Source organism: Pinus tabuliformis, chromosome 2_2 (assembly GCF_031772625.1).
Source record: "Pinus tabuliformis cultivar Carrire ecotype Pingquan chromosome 2_2, CPIR1, whole genome shotgun sequence".
Taxonomy (NCBI): Eukaryota; Viridiplantae; Streptophyta; class Pinopsida; order Pinales; family Pinaceae; genus Pinus; species Pinus tabuliformis.
This window is the reverse complement of record NC_142300.1, coordinates 1,196,033,284-1,196,049,364: the sequence shown is the minus strand read 5'-3', so window position 1 is coordinate 1,196,049,364 and position 16,081 is coordinate 1,196,033,284. Positions and strand designations below refer to the sequence as shown.

General features: G+C 41.1%; 1 long non-coding RNA gene across 1 annotated transcript; it reads right to left on the bottom strand.

The window, feature by feature from the left end:
* Positions 1–4,462: 4,462 nt before the first annotated feature.
* On the bottom strand, positions 4,463–5,073 carry LOC149197784 (uncharacterized). Its single transcript, XR_016254231.1, has 3 exons — positions 4,969–5,073; positions 4,785–4,861; positions 4,463–4,685 (listed from the first exon to the last, which is right to left on the bottom strand). It is a non-coding gene; the product is annotated as an uncharacterized LOC149197784 (long non-coding RNA).
* Positions 5,074–16,081: the final 11,008 nt, after the last annotated feature.

Genomic DNA, 16,081 nt, shown 5'->3' with positions numbered 1-16,081 from the left:
CCCATGCCATATTCCAAGCATGAATGTGGGAGTCATATAACACATAAAAAACACCAATCAATGTGGATGCCATCGGAGTTCTCCACCTACACCGTGAGGAATTTGAGTGCCTCTTAGTTTATCAGGATTTATCGTGCATCTGTAGTCTGATCCAAGGATCACTAGGCCCTACACCGAGACATAGTCTCTAGGCTTTACTATGCATTTCATCCCAGAATCACTAGGCCCAACGGAGAGAAAATCCACCTCTTGGCTTTACCATATATCCCGCCATTCACTGGTAAGGATTCCTAAGCCCACCGAGTCACACAATTTGGCTTTACCGCAACCCATAGTCTAGTTCAGGGGTTACTAGGCCATTGGCTTTGTGCATCCTCAATTCTGGTTTAGGGGCCATTACCACCATGTGTTTGTCAATTCGGAGATCCACCCCACTCAGCTTTGAATCCAATTCGGCCATCCCCCACAAAAAGCATGAGAGAACCCATCTCATCAAAGCTCTCAGGAAATGGAAAGGCTAGGCTAAAAATACTGTCACACCTAGAGAAACCCATGCCATGGTAGAAAAGAAACACATGCAATCCCATGCATGAAAAATATAGAAAGGAAAATACACATGCAAGTTGATACTTGCAATGAAGCCTATTGTAGCTGCTTGATCTTGCCCTTCCCTGCTTGATCTTTGCTTCTTCTTGCCTTCTTTGCCTTTCTTGCTCCAAGAAAACTATAAGTATCCAAGGGTATGAGAGAGAGAGAGAGAATAATGAGAGAGCTCCAAAGCTAAACTCACCAAGTCTTGTCCACTGAACCTCACAAGCCTTTTATTAATGAGGCCTCTATTTTCTTCATTTTCCATTATTTTCCTTCAATTTTCTCCTCATATGCAACATGTGACCTTTCACATTCCTTTTCTATAATTTCCATTATTTTCATAAATAAATGTGCCAAAATACCTTTTTTCCTCTTTAATTCCTTAGCCATTGCCTTTGCCAATTTCCTTAGCCATAAGCAACCAAATGAACACACACTAGGATGTCCTGCTCACCATTAAGCTTGGAATACATGTCGCATCATATGTGGTATTTATATATTTTTTACATGGAATTTTCACCAGGGCTGTTACAAAACCTTCCTCCTTGGGAGAACACCATCCTCGGTGTTCAATGACTCCTATAACCAACATGATTGTTGAAAACAAAACATACTGCTCATGGAGCTTTATAACACAACTCTTTGCAGTATTTACAATGAAATATCTACTCAAAATCAAAACATCATGACAACATGAAAACATATCTCATACTGGAGCTTTATAACATAGCTCATTACAGTATTTACAATAACCACATATACATATACACATATGTACATTTTATCAACCAACAAATAAAATAATATGAATATGCAATAAAGGAATCTAGAGGCTCACACCTCCACCCTCAAAGTAATACTATGATCCACCTCCTTCCCAGGAAGTCCAGAATCCACTGCAAAGTCAAATATGCATCCAATGTCCTACGTTGTAATCCTGCACGACTTGTCCTCTCAACGAACAATTACTATCTCATTGTTCCATGGCGCACTCCCAATGTGCATCTTATTCCATATGGCAATGCTAATGACCAAAAAAAATTAATTCGTGACCTTCCCTTCTCTACTACACAGTCCCTCGGGAATCCGGTCACCCCTTTAGTGCAATCACTCATCTTCCAAGTTCAATTGGCACCCCCAATTCCATTAGGTTTGAAATAAATTGAAATAAATTCACATCATACCTCATTGGTAGCTCGTCAATAAGGTACATTTGCAATCATGTTCGCTTCTTGTCACAACAAGTCAAACTAGCATATTTGACCAAATCAACATGTATAAAAATATCACATTAGGTTATCTCAAACACAACCCATCATATATCAAAATCATAAATCACATGTAACTATCATAAACCAAAATCATAGATCCCATATAATCATCATATACCATAGTCATAAATCACATGCATAATAAAACTGAAATAAAATGTTGATACTTATCCTTTCATCAATCCTTATCTTCTACCTTTGTCTTTATTTTGTATGCACTCTGGATCGGTTGCTACACCCAACAAACATCCAATGCCTTCTCCTCAACCATGTGCATAGACACATAGTGTGCACCACACACATACAACCACACAACATACCACACCATGGAATACATGCATCTACACCTGACATACAACACATACACCTACACCCAGTGTATAGAATACAATGCATCCATCTATACCCGATGTGAAATACCACCCAATACATGTACCTACACAGAGTACAACACAATGAGTACACATGCCGCAATACCATGACTACATGATGCACATACATAATACCACATGCCCTCAACACAACATGTATGACATGCACACAATACCACACGTGCACCAATACCATATGTACAACATGTACAAAGTGCCACCTGTACACTGCACCACCTGTACAATGTGTGCACAAAATCACATGTACACGGTGCCACCTACACAACGCCACATATACACTACACCGCTGTACAATGTGTACACAATATCACATGTACACAGTACCACACACATTATGTATACGCGATACCATATGTACATAGCATCACATGCATGACATGTACACAACACCACATGCTCATAACACCCTATGTATGACATGTACATGACACCACATGCTCACAACACCACTTGTACAATCATGCATACAACACCATATGCACTGTAATGACCCCAGTAACTTGTAATTCTAGATAATTACTGTGGTAAAAACAATATGAGTGATAACTTGTTATTATTAAAAGACATTGTTATTTTTTTTGAAAGTGAATATAATGGACTATTTTGCACATGTGTATTGATGAAATGTTGGCAGCCTCCAAAAGGAGGATTTTCTATTAAAAGAAAATAAATCAGTTATGGAACTGAAAAACAACTGCCTCTCACCCAAGGAAAAGTCCTGGGAGGAAAACCTCTGGGCTGTTGATGAACAGGCAGAGGAAAGATTCCAGAGAGAGAGAGCAGAGTGGAAAAAGTGGGTTAAGTCTGGTTGTGATCAGATAACCCAGCACAGTGGTGCATGAGTCTTGTTGAGGGCTGCAGGCCTGCAAGACGGCTCGGGGGGAGAATCCAGTGCAGTGGATCTCAAGGTTGGGAGGTTAAGAGCAAAAACACTGCAGGTGACTTCTGAAAGTAAGGACTTCAGTAGCAGGAACAACCAGGTACGCTTCCTCTAGTTTGGTTAAAGAAATGAACAGGTATTAAAGGGTACAAGTAGATACAGAAATTGTATTATTTCCTTTAAGTTATTGTGATATGTTAGCTAGGATAAAACTACAATTCTTCTCCAAGAAACTGTGATGGAAGGTGTGACTGTGGTCACATCTGTAAAACATACTCACTTGAGCTCGCACAGTTACAATGTGCTCAGCAGGAAGTCAACTGAGAACTGCGGAAATGGCATGAGGAAACGGTACCAAACGACAGTAAGGGAAATCAGGGTATTAATCTAAACTGAAAACCTTAGTAATGCATAGATCTAGAATGTAAAGATCTGAGAAACCGGGAAAAGCCGAGCTGGCTATAAACAGGATACTGACACAGAATCTGAGTTTGCATGTAAACGGTATCAATACATAAGTCAAGCTATAGTTACAAATTTAACTGCATGCAACTGTTCTTTAAATTAATGCTGTGTACGCCAAAACGAGGTAATGTAAATGAACTGTTTATACAAGAACGTTACAGTATTAACTAGTGCCGAGTGCACAAGAAATATCATATAGAACCAACAACCCAGAAACTATCATTCCAACCAACAGCTGTATAGTGAAATATTAATAAGGAAACAGTGCGGTAAGGAGAAGCGTCGTATAAGTTTATAAACAATGAAGCCCGTCAAACCCTAACATCAGGCTTGGAAAACGGTTACATTCATAGGTAACAAGCCACAGTATTTGAGTGTACTGTGCAGGAATTAAGTATAGCATCGAACTAACAATACCAAGTAAGCATACAGTCGAATAATAGCCATTTAACCTGCTATTTGAAATTACGGCAAAGATTATGCGCGGAAGGAGTAAACCCTACATTCACAACACGAATGCAGGATTAACCCTTGTCGCTAAACATATGCGTTTAAAGAATATGAACCGAACTGTAGACATTAAATACAAGTGAAACCCTCTGAAATTAAATCAGAGTAACCCTATGCAGTGGAAATATCATAGCTGAAAACACCATCGAGTATTAGAAAGGAGTAACAGCGAGGCATCCGAATATCAAACATTTATATGCACCAATAACGAAGAATCGATGGTTTATTAACAGACATTGAAAGCTATATATTCCTGAAACAGAGTTCGTTAAGAAAACTGTGAAACATATTACAATAGCCATGAAGAAACCCGAACCGGGACAACAGCGGTAAGCCGCAGGTGTTAAATATTACAACTGTGTATAAATTTATACATATCCCTACAAATCTGTCAATAGCTCGAAAGAGCTTCCACACAAACAGGCAATGACAAACGAGTCTGAGACCTTAGCTGTTTACATATATAAAGGTATAAGTGAGGCGTGAAAGCCATGACCCTAGGGTCTCTAGCTGGGCAGACCGCCATAATGAGGCCGCCAAATTAATCGCATAAGGGTTTGGAACCCTGTATCGAACCTGAGACATTAGGCAAGACACAAGCCCTGTCTCAGCTGTAAACCCCCTCAACTTTGCAATAATACATTACCAAAGATTCCGTAAGTGAAACAAGCATACCTTTAAGTGCCATGGCAGCCAAACCCTCCGGCACACTGAGGAAGCAAGCTGGGGTCAGCGTCGGACTGGTACCCAATCTGTAAAACAAACCATGAACACAGTCAGGTATAAGAAGATCGCATGAACATCAACAACCTGAAAAGCTAACCGTGAATGTAACCTGTAAGGAAAACGCGGATCGAACCTGAGCCTGGTAGGAGGAGATGAACCAGGGAGAGTGCAGAGTGTTCTGTCGAAGAGCTCAGCTGTTGCTAAGGGAGAAAATGAACCCATTGACGAATCCGATGAACATATATGTGCAATGTCAAACCCTAAAATGAGCTGGGCCGTCCGATGAGGGAGAGCAATCTCCATCGTTGGATTAGGCGGGAGGCCTGGCGCCAAACCCCAGAGCAGGTCAACTCACCACCAGTCACATGGGCAGCACGTGAAGTTGGGCCATCTGGCCACGAAGGGTTGTGAGCTGGCTCCGTCGTGCTGCCATTTGGCATCATACATTTATATCAGATAGCAAAGCAATCAAAGCCAACATAATGTCACATAGGTTATCAAACATCGGTATTGCAGAAGCTTAATTGAGTAATGGTTAATTTATATATAGAGTCGCTATATGAATTCACCAGATTTTAAGTCAACTATTATATGCTTACGACTATTACATGCTTAAGGGAATTATGTGGTGAGAGTTGTGGCGGATTACACATAAGTTTAGGAGTATAGTAGTTTAGGGTGTGGGTAATGGGAAATTACCATACCATATATATATAAAAAAATTTTTTTATTACTGTTGTTTTCTTGAATCATAATGAGATCGTGACAATGTGGTATCAGAGCAGAGGTTTCAAAACTGTGGCCTCTGGAACAGCAAAGATCATCTTAAATGTATATATAGTAACAATGCAACTAATTGCCTTTCTTGTGTACCATCAGGAGAACCATACAGAGACAGCTACCTGCTAACAGTTAATAGTAAGATGGAGGAAATGCCGGGAGCTGGCGGCATCCCTCAAGAAAATGCAGGGCTGTGGGTACAGCTTGGTGCTGAGACACGCAGTACCAATCAGGCAATACTGCAAACTGTTCAGGAGCTGAAAGGTGAGATGGCGCGTCTACGAGAGGACAATGCGCGATTAACAATGGAACAAGAAAGAATACTGAAAAGCTTGTCAGATAAACAAAATCCACCCTTAGCCAGCCCTAGTGCAGAACAGCAAAGGGGCACTGAGGAGCGGAATTACGCACCTGAGCTTTCAGAAGAACAGGAAGACCATTCTGATAATGTGCAAGAGCAGCAAACCCCCAAGCGTCAGAAAATGGAATTACAGGGAGAATTTCGAAAAATTAAACCTCCACTTTTCGATGGAGAGCAGGAAGAAGCAGCAGAAGCCTGGTTGATTAATATTAATAAATATTTCCAACTTTATGAATATGATCAAAATCTGAAGGCGCGGCTGGCTATTTTTCAGTTGCAAGGCAAAGCCACCTTGTGGTGGGAAGAGATTAAAATTGTGAAGGGAGTAAGTGAGCAAAGCATAACTTGGGAAAAATTTCAGAAATATTTTAAGGAGAGGTATTTAACTGAGCGCTTTTATGATGAGAAGGCGCGAGAATTCCATGACTTACGGCTAGGACAGCAGTCCATGGACGAATTCATAAATCGCTTCACTTCTCTGCTTCGTTATGTGCCATACATAAAAGAGGAGAAGGCCAAGGTGCAGAGGTTCGTGAGTAGCCTACCAGCTTATATAAGGGAACGGATTGAGTTTGACAATCCCCGAACTATGGATGAGGCAATTCGGAAGGCTAGAATTTGCTACCAGCAGAACAAACAAAAGGGAGAAATTCCAAACAGGAAATGGAATGAAAGAAAAGGTAGCAGAATTGCTGGAAACAACAAAGGCAGCCGCGGAAATGGTGGTAAAGGAGCTGGAAAGGGGCAGTTTAACAGAAGCACAAACAAGGGTACCTTCCGGCCTAAGCCAAGCGAGAGCAGGATCAGTGAACCCCCTGCTAAATCGGAGGGTGAGGGGACCAGACCTCCAGTTCAGTGCTGGGTGTGTGAAGGACCGCACTACGCTAGAAATTGTCCACAGCGTAAAAGAACTGATCAAATATCTCAAGTCCATGAAGCTTCAACTGTTGGGGATGTGGCGCGCAGCGTACCAAGGATCAATGCAGCATTAGAGGACCGGCAGGCGGAATACCAACCTTCCATGGTGGAATTCGAAGGTAAGATTTCAAACCTTTCTGTAGCTGTACTTATTGATCCAGGAGCTACTTTAAGTTATGTTAGTCCAAAAGTAGTGGAACACTGTAAGCTACCACCAGAAAAGTTCAAAAACCCATGGTTGGTCCAGTTAGCTACGGGAGCCAAAAGGCGGGTTTTAGCTAAAGTTAATAACTGTTCTTTCAGTATAGCTGGACAGCCCGTAACAGCAGACCTGAATGTACTTCCGTTAGGCTCCTATGACATTCTTATTGGTATGGATTGGCTGGAAAAGCACTGGTCGTTGGTGAATTGCAAAACCAAGACCATATACTACAAAGATGATTTGGGGCAGCAGCAGGAATTGCAGGGAATTAAACATCCTGTCCAGATTCGACCTATCACTGCAACTCAGTTAGCTAAATGTATTAGAAAGAAATGTCAGATCTATGCCATACAAGTTGGCTATGCGAATCAGAAAGATAAGATGTCTGCATTAGACGATATTCCAGTGGTACAGGAATTTACAGATGTCTTTCCTGAAGAGGTACCGGGTTTGCCTCCAAGAAGGGACATAGACTTCACTATAGAGTTGATACCGGGGGCAGCACCAGTATCGCGGGCACCGTACCGGATGAGCATACCAGAGTTAACGGAATTGAAAATGCAGCTCCAAGAGCTGTTGGAGAAACAGTACATTCGACCCAGTGTGTCACCCTGGGGAGCTCCAGTATTGTTCGTGAAGAAGAAGGATGGGACCCTTCGCATGTGCATAGATTACCGGCAGCTGAATAAGCTCACGGTCAAAAACAAGTACCCTCTACCCAGAATAGATGAACTCTTTGATCAAGTGAAAGGGGCAAAAGTGTTTTCCAAAATTGATCTGCGATCTGGTTATCATCAGATCAGGATTAAGGATGAGGACATTGCCAAAACTGCTTTCCGGACACGCTATGGGCACTACGAATTTGTAGTGCTACCTTTTGGTTTGACCAATGCACCTGCTACTTTTATGTGCATGATGAATAGCGTGTTTCACAGATTTTTGGACAAGTTTGTACTGATATTCATTGACGACATATTGATATATTCTCGTTCCCAACAGGAACATGAGGAGCACCTTAGATTGGTGTTACAAACTCTTCGGGAGCATCAGCTATATGCTAAGTTTAGCAAATGCGATTTCTTCAAAGAGGAAATTCAGTATTTGGGCCACGTGATTACGAAAGAGGGAATTGCAGTTGACCCCGAGAAGATAAAATCTATTATGGAATGGCCTATACCCAAAGACGTTGCTGATATCAGATCCTTTATGGGGTTAGCTGGCTATTACCGGAGGTTTGTGGAAGGCTTTTCTAGGATAGCCTATCCTATCACCTCATTGCAAAAGAAAGGAAAGATATTCAGATGGACAGCAGAGTGTCAACAGAGTTTTGACCGCTTGAAGCACCTCCTCACCACTGCACCCATCCTGAGGATCGCTGATCCTAATAAGGATTATGTGGTGTGCACCGATGCAAGCAAGGAGGGCGTGGGAGGAGTACTAATGCAGGAAGGAAAAGTAATAGCATATGAATCAAGGAAACTAAAAGAGCATGAGCAGAGATACTCTGCTTACGATTTAGAGTTAACTGCTGTGATTCACGCACTAAAGATGTGGCGACATTACCTTCTTGGAAAGAAATTTCTGTTGTTAACAGATCATCACAGTTTGACGCATTATTTCAGCCAACCTACCTTGAATGCGAGGCAAGGCCGTTGGGCAGATTTTCTAAGTGGGTTTGACTTTGAAATAAAGCATTTAAAGGGCAAAGAAAATCGGGTGGCAGATGCCTTAAGTCGAAAGGTTCATTGCTTATGTGAACTTTCAGCCAGCAGGTGGCGGAGTTCGCTGGTTGAACAAATAAAAACAGCAGCCAGTGACGACTCTGAATATCAGCATTTAAAACAGCAGGTACAACAATCTGATAATGGAAAGTTACAGCAAGGGTACACATTAGATAATGCTGGATTGCTGTATTTTAATAAAAAAATGTATGTACCTGATTCAAATGACCTTAAGAAGCTGATTTTAGATGAGTTCCACATCAGCCACTACACTGGCCACCCAGGGTACCAAAAGATGGTCACGGCACTCAAGAAAGAGTATTACTGGCCAGGAATGAAGAAGCAGATAGTGGAATACTTGGCAAGGTGTTTGGAATGCCAGCAAATTAAGGCTGAACATCAACACCCAGCGGGACTGTTGCAGCCTTTGCCTATTCCGGAATGGAAATGGGAAACCATTTCCATGGATTTTGTAACCGGGTTACCACGAACAAAGAAGGGCAATGATTCTATTATGGTCGTGGTTGATAAATTGAGTAAAGCAGCGCACTTCATACCGGTGCAGTCTACTTACAAGGCGGTACAAATCGCGCATCTCTTTATGCAAAATGTGTTCCGTTTGCATGGAATGCCAAAGGTAATCATATCAGACCGTGATGTGAAATTCACTTCCACCTTTTGGAGAACATTGTTTGCCGAGTTGGGCACTCGGTTGAATTTTAGCACAGCTTATCACCCACAGACCGATGGCCAAACTGAGCGAGTCAATCAGGTATTGGAAGACATGTTGAGGGCGAATGTAATGCTAAAGCCTAGTCAATGGGAAGAGTATTTGCATCTGGTCGAATTTGCCTACAATAATGGGTATCATACTTCAACCCAGCTAAGTCCCTTTGAGGTCCTGTATGGGCGAAAGTGCCGCACACCCTCAAGTTGGAGTGGACTGGAGGATAAGCTGAGTTTGGGTCCGGAAATGTTAAAAGACATGGAAGATATGGTGAAGAGAGTGCGAGCAAATTTAAAGGCTGCACAAGACAGACAGAAAAGTTTCGCAGACAGGAAAAGAAGATTCACAGAGTACAATGTTGGTGACCATGTGTTTGTAAGGATTCAAACCAGAAGGAGCACACTGCAGTGGAGTGGGTGCGCCAAGCTGGCTCCTCGATACTTTGGACCGTTTCAGATTTTAGCTAGAGTGGGGCCTGTGGCCTACCAACTTGCTTTGCCCAGTCATATTAAGATTCACAATGTGTTCCATGTTTCTGTCCTAAAGAAATATGTGTATGACCCTAAACATGTTATTCAATGGCAAGATGTGCGGGTAAGAATTGATCCGGTTGTTTCGATTATGCAGCTATATTCAATAGGAAATTGATTATGTGCTGGTTGTCTGCAGGTCGAACCGGAAGGCGAGGTCCTGGTCGAACCACAGAGCATTCTCGACCGGAGAGAAGTGCGGCTGCGGAAACGGGTTATTACCCAAATTAAGGTGCTGTGGCAGCACTATGGTCCTGAGGAGGCTACGTGGGAAGACGAGGAACCTTTCAGAAAGGCCTACCCGAATTTATTTAACGAGAATGAACATCGGGACGATGTCCAATCCCAGGGGGGGAAGATGTAATGACCCCGGTAACTTGTAATTCTAGATAATTGCTGTGGTAAAAACAATATGAGTGATAACTTGTTATTATTAAAAGACATTGTTATTTTTTTTGAAAGTGAATATAATGGACTATTTTGCACATGTGTATTGATGAAATGCTGGCAGCCTCCAAAAGGAGGATTTTCTATTAAAAGAAAATAAATCAGTTATGGAACTGAAAAACAACTGCCTCTCACCCAAGGAAAAGTCCTGGGAGGAAAACCTCTGGGCTGTTGATGAACAGGCAGAGGAAAGATTCCAGAGAGAGGGAGCAGAGTGGAAAAAGTGGGTTAAGTCTGGTTGTGATCAGATAACCCAGCACAGTGGTGCATGAGTCTTGTTGAGGGCTGCAGGCCTGCAAGATGGCTCGGGGGGAGAATCCAGTGCAGTGGATCTCAAGGTTGGGAGGTTAAGAGCAAAAACACTGCAGGTGACTTCTGAAAGTAAGGAATTCAGTAGCAGGAACAACCAGGTACGCTTCCTCTAGTTTGGTTAAAGAAATGAACAGGTATTAAAGGGTACAAGTAGATACAGAAATTGTATTATTTCCTTTAAGTTATTGTGATATGTTAGCTAGGATAAAACTACAATTCTTCTCCAAGAAACTGTGATGGAAGGTGTGACTGTGGTCACATCTGTAAAACATACTCACTTGAGCTCGCACAGTTACAATGTGCTCAGCAGGAAGTCAACTGAGAACTGCGGAAATGGCATGAGGAAACGGTACCAAACGACAGTAAGGGAAATCAGGGTATTAATTTAAACTGAAAACCTTAGTAATGCATAGATCTAGAATGTAAAGATCTGAGAAACCGGGAAAAGCCGAGCTGGCTATAAACAGGATACTGACACAGAATCTGAGTTTGCATGTAAACGGTATCAATACATAAGTCAAGCTATAGTTATAAATTTAACTGCATGCAACTGTTCTTTAAATTAATGCTGTGTACGCCAAAACGAGGTAATGTAAATGAACTGTTTATACAAGAACGTTACAGTATTAACTAGTGCTGAGTGCACAAGAAATATCATATAGAACCAACAACCCAGAAACTATCATTCCAACCAACAGCTGTATAGTGAAATATTAATAAGGAAACAATGCGGTAAGGAGAAGCGTCGTATAAGTTTATAAACAATGAAGCCCGTCGAACCCTAACATCAGGCTTGGAAAACGGTTACATTCATAGGTAACAAGCCACAGTATTTGAGTGTACTGTGCAGGAATTAAGTATAGCATCGAACTAACAATACCAAGTAAGCATACAGTCGAATAAAAGCCATTTAACCTGCTATTTGGAATTACGGCAAAGATTGTGCGCGGAAGGGGTAAACCCTACATTCATAACACGAATGCAGAATTAACCCTTGTCGCTATAAATATGCATATAAAGAATGTGAACCGAACTGTAGACAATAAATACAAGTGAAACCTTCTGAAACTAAAACAGAGTAACCCTATTGCAGTGGAAATATCATAACTGTATACACTATCGAGTATTAGAAAGGAGCAATAGTGAGACACATCGAATATCAAACATTTATATGCACCAATAACGAAGAATCGATTGACTGTTACAGATATTGATAGCTATATATTCATGAAACAGCGTTCGTTAAGGAAACTGTGGAAAAAGTATTACAATAGCCATGAAGAAACCCGAACCGGGACAACAGCGGTAAGCCGCAGATGTTAAATATTACAAATGTATATAAATTTAAACATATCCTCACAAATCTGTCAATAGCTCGAAAGAGCTTCCACACAAACAGGCAATGACAAACGAGTTTGAGACCTTAGCTATTACATATATAAAAGTATAAGTAAGGTGTGAAGCCATGACCCTAGGGTCTCAAACTGGACAGACCGCCATAATGAGGCCGCCAAATTAATCGCATAAGGGTTTGGAACCCTGTTTCGGACCTGAGACATTAGGCAGAACACGAGCCCTGTCTCAGCTGTAATCAACCCTCAACATTGCAATAATTCACTACCAAAGATTCCGTAAGCGAAATAGGCATACCTTAAAGTGCCATTGCAGCCAAACCCTCCGGCACACTGAGGAAGCAAGCTGGGGTCAACGTCGGACCGGTACCCAATCTGTAAAGCAAACCATGAACACAGTCAGGTACAAGAAGATCGCATGAACATCAACAACCTGAAAAGCTAACCATGAATGTAACCTGTAAGGAAAACGCGGATCGAACCTGAGCCTGGTAGGAGGAGATGAACCAGGGAGAGTGCAGAGTGTTCTGTCGAAGAGCTCAGCTGTTGCTAAGGGAGCAAATGAACCCATTGACGAATCCGATGAACATATATGTGCAATGTCAAACCCTAAAATGAGCTGGGCCGTCCGATGAGGGAGAGCAATCTCCATCGTTGGATTAGGCGGGAGGCCTGGCGCCAAACCCCAGAGCAGGTCAACTCACCACCAGTCACATGGGCAGCACGTGAAGTTGGGCCATCTGGCCACGGAGGGTTGTGAGCTGGCTCCGTCGTGCTGCCATTTGGCATCATACATTTATATCGGATAGCAAAGCAATCAAAGCCAACATAATGTCACATAGGTTATCAAACATCGGTATTGCAGAAGCTTAATTGAGTAATGGTTAATTTATATATAGAGCCGCTATATGAATTCACCAGATTTTAAGTCAACTATTATATGCTTACGACTATTACATGCTTAAGGGAATTATGTGGTGAGAGTTGTGGCGGATTACACATAAGTTTAGGAGTATAGTAGTTTAGGGTGTGGGTAATGGGAAATTACCATACCATATATATATAAAAAAAAAAATTTATTACTGTTGTTTTCTTGAATCATAATGAGATCGTGACATGCACATAGCACCATATATACAACATGCACGCAACACCACACGTACATAGCACTGCATATCCAACATGTACATAACATCATCCATACACATCACTGCTTATCAAACATGCATAGAGCACCGTATGCACACAAGCCGCATATACATCATGAAGACAATACAATATGTACACAATACCGGATATCCAAAATGTACATAGCACCATCTATACCCAGTATTGAATATGCAACATTCATACAACACTATTTGTACCATCATGTAGATAACACTACATAAACAACATCTACACACACAGTGTATACACGACATTGCATGTGCACATGTCATAGATGCAACATGTACAACATATACAACATATGTACAACAATAATGCCACACATCTGAAACCACGCTAGCTCTACCAAGAAACCTTGTTTCCAGTGTCTTATCCATGCTTATCCTAGCATGCCACAGACCACACTTATTTCACTTTGTTGATGTATCCCTTAGTATGACCTATCCATAACATAAGCATAGGCATAATACAAGCATATAATATAAGTTCATATTCACATGATACTGACCTCATATATTTGTTGTGACTACTTTTCCCAATTTATTCCTCGTAAGACCATGAACCTCGTCATGCCATCCTCCTACATAAGAAATCATTCCTCTATGAGAATGATTCCTAATGACCTATCAGACAGTGACATAGATACATGGATACATACATACATATACATAAACATCAACATAGAATACTAATGATCTAGTCAGTCAATGATATACATACATACATGTATAGATATAAATGTTAGCATTAATAATCATGATCCATGACAACTCTGTCAAACATGACATACATACATTCATGTATACATATATAAACATCAACATAATCATGATCATAACATAATTACCAGATAACAAAAGGTCTAGGTTAAGAGAAATTCCTTTATTCGTGCACATGCATTGAGAGAAACAGTTCCCAACATAGTCAAATCATATGACATCTCTGATCCATTTACTTTACATTTTATGGTTACATTTCTCATGACTATACTGCTACCATCCATTTACCACAATGGACCCAGCCAGTCCAACAGACTATCATAGCCTTACCTTCCACTACACTTACTGATGCACCAAGCTTCATCTGAATCTTACATTACCTTTCGGGTACCACACAACTCTCCCCGAGCTCCATCAACTTTCCTCTTTCCCAACCAATTACGAAGGCTCAAAATAATAAAAGAGAAGACATGAAAAAACTAATAAGAAGACCACGAAAGGCCATAATGATATGACACTACAACAAAGTGGCAAGGCCTTGCACTAGACATAAAAAAAACCGCAAATCAATCTCAAAATACCAAAATCACAAGACTGACACCATGACTCAATCCCCATGGTTCCGAAGGAAAGCGCAACCTGAGCCATCTTCAAGATTTCATGGAAACCTGTCTTTCCATGCAACTCCCCACATCATGTTGCCATAAACACATAACTGCCAATGTATAATTAAGCATAATAATACACCAGTTACCTCATCTTGTTGTGCCAAGCACACTACTTGCAACTAAACACATCCACGCCATCTCTCAAGGGACTCCAATCCTTTAACAGATCCACCTATAGCTAAAGACTAGATAATATACCTGTAAAGTTCATGTTCATGAATATAGCACATATCCAGATAATGTCAGACAAAATCAAGGTTAAGAAGGCTTCCTATGTGCAAAGCATTCATTCGTTCAAAATTAGAGTTTCCAAACATAGCTAAAGGGATTCTTGCTCAATTCCTTTCTTTTACCTTTTTACCTTGTTGGAATTGAGGCTTACTATATGTTGTCACACCACCCAACTGTTAGCTATATAGACACATCAACTATTACCTTGTCATGCTAATACCAAGCATGTTACCCTGCAACTACTCACACATGTCAACCACATGCAATGAAGCCTGTTGCAGCTGCTTGATCCTTCCTTTTCCTACTTGATCTTTGCTTCCTCTTGCCTTCTTTGCCTTTCTTGCTCCAAGAAAACTCTAAGTATCCAAGAGTACGAGAGAGAGAGAGAGAATAATGAGAAAGCTCCAAAGCTAAATTGACCAAGTCTTGCCCATTGATCCTCAGAAGCCTTTTTATTAATGAGGCCTCTATTTTCTTCATTTTCCATTATTTTCCTTCAATTTCCTCCTCACATGCAACATTTGACCTTTCACCTTCATTTTCTCATAATTTCCATTATTTTCATAAATAAATGTGCCAAAATACCTTTTTGCCTCTTTAATGCCTTACCCATTTCCTTTGCCAATTTCCTTAGCCATAAACAACCAAATGAACACACACTAGGATGTCCTGCCCACTATTCAGCTTGGAATACGTGTCCCAACATCCATGGTATTTATATATTTTTTAGATGGAATTTTCACTAAGGCTGTTACACTTTCTGCCTTACTATTTCCACTCTTAGTCAATTCTAGAGTTTTCTCTAACTTTGCAACTTTCCCAATAAAGCACCAACCTTTTTTCCTCCTTGAACTGTGCATTGCATAGTTAGAAGCCTCAATGAAGCACCCTCTACCTCCTGGAACTGTGCATTGTGCAATCATAAATAATTGCCTCCATCAATTATGCATTAGGAAATCTTAGTGCTCAGTCATTCAGAACTGTCAACTCTACTTACCCACTGCGCAGTCCTTGACCAACCTTGCCAATTGTTGCACACTACACAATCATAATGGATAATGGAGCCTCTCTTGGACCCTTACAATTCTCAACTACACAGGCCCTTGAG